Source organism: Heptranchias perlo, chromosome 2, assembly GCF_035084215.1.
Source record: "Heptranchias perlo isolate sHepPer1 chromosome 2, sHepPer1.hap1, whole genome shotgun sequence".
NCBI classification, from domain to species: Eukaryota; Metazoa; Chordata; class Chondrichthyes; order Hexanchiformes; family Hexanchidae; genus Heptranchias; species Heptranchias perlo.
The window spans coordinates 3,734,871-3,741,946 of NC_090326.1; the positions used below are offsets into that span (position 1 = coordinate 3,734,871).

At 44.1% G+C, this 7,076-nt stretch overlaps 2 non-coding genes across 2 annotated transcripts; both read left to right on the top strand.

The window, feature by feature from the left end:
• The first annotated feature begins 539 nt into the window (after positions 1-539).
• trnae-uuc (transfer RNA glutamic acid (anticodon UUC)) lies at positions 540-611 on the top strand. Its single transcript has one exon. It is a non-coding gene; the product is annotated as a tRNA-Glu (tRNA).
• Positions 612-1,479: 868 nt separating this feature from the next.
• Positions 1,480-1,551, top strand: trnae-cuc (transfer RNA glutamic acid (anticodon CUC)). The gene has a single exon. It is a non-coding gene; the product is annotated as a tRNA-Glu (tRNA).
• The last annotated feature ends 5,525 nt before the right edge of the window (positions 1,552-7,076 follow it).

The window sequence follows — 7,076 nt, forward strand, 5'->3', positions numbered from 1 at the left end:
ATTAGCCATTTATGTCTCTCCTGGCACGACATCTCCTTAACAAGACCAACTAATCACAGCACCTCTTTCTTCAAATTGAATTCCAGTGTAAAAAATGAGCGTTTTCAAAGCTAAGGAAGATGTGCAAGATTGGAAGGAGTGTGCGACTGGAGATAATGGGCCTGAGGCAGTGAGAACATCTCTTGAACATTATCAGTACCTGAAAGGAGGGAGATGAGATCTTTGAGTTTATTTCTCCTGGCATCAGCAAAACCCATCGTCCCTCAATGCCCAACATCTTTCATCCATTTCGAGTGCATGCCGACCCGAACTTGGTGCTGTCATTGTCTGAACAAGTGTTTCATGTTCTTCGATGACCATCGCAGACACGATGGGCCGAATGGCCTCCTTCTGTGCCCTGAATGTTCTGTGTTTCTATGTACGAAAAGAAAATGCCATTTTGGCCGAGCAGCTTGTTTGGGGAGAAAGGGACGTGAAATGCAGAGACAAATAGGAAAAAGAGGCTTGGACTGATGGCCTGCAAGATCGTGCCATGTGCTTCCCTGGTGGTCTACTGGTTAGGATTCGGCGCTTTCACCGCCGCGGCCCGGGTTCGATTCCCGGTCAGGGAACGTTATTTGCAAAGTGCTGTTCGTTCTGATGCCAGTGATTGCTCCTGATCGCTATCAGTTTTACACTGCTGTGGTTGCAACAAGGGGCTGCCCATCATTCCTTTATCTCACAACCCATTAGAGTGACACACAATGTACTTTCTTGCCTTCTGTAAAATGCCAGTATTTATTTTTAAAGAGTCGTGACGCTGATCAAAGTTTGTGGGAAGGTTTTTGTTGCCATTTCCAGCAGATTTGGAAAAGATCTGCTGCCTGACACTCTAATTGTCGCCAACCTTTAACTATAGCTCACAGTGTCAGAACAGTCACTGTTTTTTTAGACTTTTATGTCTCTTCTGCCACTACATCTCCTTAACAACACCAGCTGATCACAGCACCGCTTTCTTCAAAATGAGGCCCAGTGTAAAAAAAAATGCACGGTTTCAAAGCGAAGGGAGGTGTGCAAGATTGGAAGGAGTGTGCGACTGGATATAATGGGCCTGAGGCAGTGAGAACATCTCTTGAGCATAAAGACATTCAGTATCTGAAAGAAGCAGGCTGATGAGCTCTTTCAGTTTATTTATCCTGGCATCTGCAAAACCCATCGTCTCTCAAAGTCCATCATCTTTCATCCATTTTGTGTGCATGCCTACCCGAACTTGGTGCTGTCATTGTCTGAACCAGTGTTTTATGTTGTTCGATGACCGTCACAAACACGATGGGCCGAATGGCCTCCCACTGTGCCGTGAATGTTCTATGTTCCAATGTGCTAAAAGAAAATGCCATTTTGGGCGAGCAGCTTTTTTTGGATCGAAAGAGACCTGAATTTCAAAGGGACAATTAGGAAAGAAAAGGTTGGACTCCTCTCTCGCATGCATCAGCCGTAGCTTCCCTGGTGGTCTAGTGGTTAGGATTCGGCGCTCTCACCGCCGCGGCCCGGGTTCAATTCCCGGTCAGGGAAGATTGCTTTCTTGGTGCTCGTCGTTCTGGTGCCAACGAATGTCCCATCACTGAGCCCAATGCTTGCTCCTGATCAACATTAGCTTTTTCGCCAACATAAATGCTAATCGAGCAGCGGGCAGCCGATCATTCTTTAATCTAACAAGCCATCAGAGCGACATACAATGCACTTTCATGCCTTCTGTAAAATGTCTACATTTCTTTAAAAAGTGTTGACGCTGATCAAAGTTTGTGGGAAGATTTTCTGTCTGAAGATGCTGTCAACATTGGGTAATTGGGAGTCTCATGGTCGCGTGTAACGCAAATTAAACCACTTGGAACACAAAAGGGGGAAATGAGAAAAAATCAGGAGTGAGACACATTATTCCATCGTACAAATTATTTTGTTTTCACTGCCTCTGTAAAAAGACTGTCTGAATGGTATTGTCTCTTTAAAAGCCTTTGTCAATATTTCGATGCTGTTGGCTGTGGCTCCGTTTCCTTCCCTCAAGTTTAAAGGATCTACTGCTGTCTCTGTGATAACAATCTGATGAAATCTAGTGGAATGGACTATAGCATTGTTGCACAGTGTTAAAGTCAGAGTAGACGACTTCGAAAAAAAAATCTGGGTTTAGTTGTATTCGGAACTTTGAGCATGTTTAGCAGACACGAAATCTTTATAAGAGAAGAATGGAATGTTGCTCTTCTTCATTCGGCAAAGTTTTTTTTAAAAGTTAACTTGAAAGCTGTGAACGGCTGTGTGGCACAGGTTGGTGATGCCTGTGTCCGTCTTCTTCCTGCTAAGAAGTTGACGGCTTCCACAAAAAATTGTGTATCTTTTGTTTTTGGTTTCTAGTATGTGCTTGACTCTGCTTGAACCTTGTCAACAATCAGAAGAAGGAGAAAATGTTGAAGTGAACGATGAAAACGTTGTTACTCTTACAGATGAGCGCTAATAAAGAATCCCTGGTCGTGAATCGAGCCACGATCCAATGCGATTGAGAGAAATGGCATTGTGGTTATACTCTCTTGTCTGTGGTATGTTTTTGCTCATGGTTGGTTTACAATGGTACTGAATAAAACTCTCACCTATGAAACGTTTGCCTTTGTCCAACCGAGCCTTGTTATCCATCGGGCTGAATGGGTGGAAGAAGTAAATGATCACTGTCGTATCTCTGGGACTGCTTTTACCGATGTGACCCGAGATGAGTCTTTGTGTTGGTATAATTGCTCGGTGAAATGCTTTGAGAATCAATGAATCAGTTTTGGACGGCAGAGTTAAGGTCCTTACAACAATGGAATGCGGGGACAATATTATATTTCTGTTATGTTTGCGCCAGGGTGCTTACGGTGTAAATTAAATAACAACTTTGTACGTGTATTAAGAAAGAGGATTGCGCGTCGCAGCTGCAATCCTTTTATGTGATGCAGTGACGAATGTATGGGACACTATGATTGTTTACAATAAAAAGTCCGTTATCAGATTGTTCACAAAAGGGGCTCGGCCTCCGTGTGGAGTGATATCAATGGTCTGGGGTAATGATGGAACCATCCTCAGTCACTTTCTCACTGCATGGTGGCATGGTAATGAAACCTCTTACACGTAAAACTTTTCAACCAACAATGGAATATTGCCATGAACATCTGTGTAAATACTTCACATACGTACACAGGCAATATTGGGAGGTTGCACGTAACACTTCCACTCTCCTGACATTTTTGTGTGGGAGAGCAGGCAATATGATATTGTTTCCTATAAGGGTGAAACATTTATCCTATCCTAATGTGATTTGTCGCAGAAGTATAATAAATGTTCACGGTCCTTGTCCAGTGTCCAAATTAGAGTAAAACATGACCGTCTAGATACCCAAGCGGCCTGAGTAACACTGGGAGCGGCGTCCCTTAATGCTGAGTAATGAGGTCCTCGTGAACAAATTACAAAGCGTTGTAAGATGTACAAGCAGTGGTCCACCCCATGAAAGGTGAGCTCGGGGCTGAATCAGCCATGGCTCAGGAGCTTGTAAATATGGTAATTACTGAATCATAAGATTTATGGGATAAAATTAAGAGCAATTACTTCGGATCCTTTAAAGATATCTTGGGCTGTGGTCTGTCTCGATATTCAAGCTGTCATGGATGGCTAGAAAATGTCACTACAACAGACCATAGGCACTTAATTACCCTACTGGGCTGGAGTCAACTTTCTAGTCATCTTAGCCAGTTTGCTAATGGTAACCTGCGCTCCTGGGCCCTACTGTCCGGACTGTGTACTGAAATGGTTTGCCAATAGTTCTGGTGAATCCCACAGGATGTTAATGCTATACTCTTATGTTGACGTGAGACTAATTATAGGGGGGCTCCGATACGTTTGTAAAGACCGAGAAGACTGGGGATCCACCTTTGATACCGCAACAGGCAGCTATCTGCACTATCATGTAACAAGTTGCCTGGATAATAAGTTTGGATGGATAAGCTTTCCACCCACTCAGCCGATTAGAGAGAACGTAACTCGGGTGATTGTAACCCATGTGTGGAAACTTGTGAGCCTATGTTATATAGTGCTAGACGTGGACTGTTATGTTTTAGAACTAAATGTAATATTGTGACTATTGATATGATCGATTGTCAGACTATATATATGTATTGTATTGTGTACACGGTACTCGATCGATATCAATGTGTGACGGTTCCTTGTTGAATGCTCCACAATGGTATATTGTAAGACTGTGGGACAGTTTAACTATTCGATTAGTAATATGGAGGTGGGACTAAATATCAAGAAAAGTAGACAATTAATAGGTAATGAGCATGTGAAGATGGAACTGAACAAGTTGAAATATAGTGATTGGAGGTTAGATTTGGGAACTGAAGACGATATGGATCAGATAAAGGTGATCCAAACGAGAACAGAGCGTGAGTTTAAGCACTCATGGTGGGAGTCGTTACTAGGGTGGGAGCCGTTAAGAGGGTGGGAGCCTTTACTGGGTCGCATTGTTACTAGGCTGGGAGTCTTTGCTAGGGTGGGAGCTGTTACTAGGGTGGGAGATATTACAAGGGTGGGAGTCGTTTCTAAGTGGGAGCAGTAACTAGCGTGGTCACCATCAGCCACTGGAAATTTCGAATATTGCATTGCACCCCATAGTTTGCATTGTGACCTCTCAGATTCTGTTACTGATCATCATGTTAACACTTTGCAGTTGGGCGAAGAAGATAATGTCATTGACCCAACTGTCAGAAGAGCAACTGAAGCCTGTAATGTACACACAGTCCACCTCACCATACACAGTCCATCTCATCATACACAGTCCACCTCACTATAGGAGAAACTACGCCATGTTCTCCGCAGCCTTCAACATGTCATCAATGAGGACAAACACCTCGCTGTGGCCATCCCCACACCTCCACTACTCGCCTTTAAACAGCCACCCAACCTCAAACAGACCATCGTTCGCAGCAAATTACCTAGCTTTCAAGAGAACAGCGTCCACGACGCCACACAACCCTGCCACGGTAACCTCTGCAAGACATGCCAGATCATCGACACAGATACCACCATCACACGAGAGGACACCACCCACCAGGTGCATGGTTCATACTCCTGTGACTCGGCCAACGTTGTCTACCTCATACGTTGCAGGAAAGGATGCCCCAGAGCATGGTACATTGGCGAGACCATGCAGACGCTGCGACAACGGATGAACGGACACCGCGCAACAATCGCCAAACAGGAGGGTTCCCTCCCAGTCGGGGAACACTTCAGCAGTCATGGACATTCATCCACCGACCTTCGGGTAAGCGTACTCCAAGGCGGTCTTTGAGACACACGACAACGCAAAATCGTCGAGCAGAAATTGATAGCCAAGTTCCGCACCCATGAGGACGGCCTCAACCGGGATCTTGGGTTCATGTCACGCTACACGTTACCCCACCAGCGAACAAATGTTATCTGTTTTTAATATAATGGGTCATTTGCTGGCTCTCTCTGCCTTCCGGATGTTTCTGCCTCTCTCTGTTTTTTTTCCCTGTTTGTTTTTTTGTTGAATGTGTATTCGGGGGTTCTGCAGGTGACACCTCTCTGTCTGAACACGGTGATTGCCTTGGCAACGGGCAGTTGCAGGGGCAGTCTGTAAACACCATGTATTGTTCTATATGTATAAATGCGTAGGCTTCAAGGAGCTCCTGTAACATTTACCTGAGGAAGGAGGAAGTCTCCGAAAGCTTGTGAATTTAAAATAAAATTGCTGGACTATAACTTGGTGTTGTAAAATTGTTTACAATTGTCAACCCCAGTCCATCACCGGCATCTCCACATCATCACTATATGATGCATAAGAAGAAATAAAAAGTGGTGAATATGTTGGAAATGTTGGAGAGTTAATGGTTAATAATCGAAATAACCTGTATAACTACAAATGGTTATGAAAGCAACAGGCTTTATAAGATAAACAGGAAACTAGAAGGGAATTGGGAGAAGAGGCGATGGACTTCTTCAAGTGTCTGATAACAATCTACAAAGGGGTGTTGCAAAGAGATAGTGTTTGGGATTGCATCGACCATGAGTGATTATTGTACAACTTAGTGATTAGTGTAATAAACATAGGTAGAGGGATCAATTAACCATGGTATAGAGTGGTGGTTTAGGTAAATAAGCTGTCAATAAACTGTTCTTGAAAGGTTCCGAGGACAGATTGTCAGGAAGTCTTGTTTATGGAATGTACTCAACTAAGACTGTTTATTTAATAAGTTGTTCTTGAAAGAATCCAAGAACAGATCAGTCATGAAGTCTTATCTGTGAGGTATACCTTTGAAGTCAGAAAACTGAAGTGTATAAGAAGGGTGGATAGTTCCAGAGTTAGTTGGGAGAGCTCGAAAGAGAGAGGGATCCGGAGCTATTCCTGTATACGGTATAAATTGACCACCTGCACTGTAAAGGATTACAGTCTGTTCTGTATATTCCACCATCAAGTGTCTTGTACTTACTCGAAGCATGTGGTGGTGAAACTTAGGAGGAAGAAGGTCAACAGCCCGCAAGGATCTATCCTTGACACCCTCCGATTTCTCCGCTACATGCAGCATCAGATACACACATGTACTCTAACCATACCCAGCTCTACCTCACCTACCTACCTCTCTCGATCCTTCCACTGCCTTCGATTTGTCACGCTGCTTGTCCGAAATTCAGTAATGAATTTTCCTCCAATTAAATATTGGGAAGACCGAAACCATTGTCTTTGGCCCCACCACAAACTCCATTCCATAGCCACCGACTCGATCCACCTGCTGAGCCACTGTCTCAAGCTGAACCAAACTTTTCACAACGTCGGAGTCCTATTTGACTCTGTGCTGAGCTTTTGACCATATAGTCTCTCCTCACCAAGTCGGTCTATTTCCACCTCTGTAACATCGCCCGTCTACACCCTGCCCATCTCCCGTTGAAACCCTCATCGATGCTTTTGTTACCTCTAGACTTGACTATTCCAATGCTCTCCTGGCCGACCTCCGGTATCCCACCCTCCATAAACTTGAGCTCATCCAAAACCCTGCTGT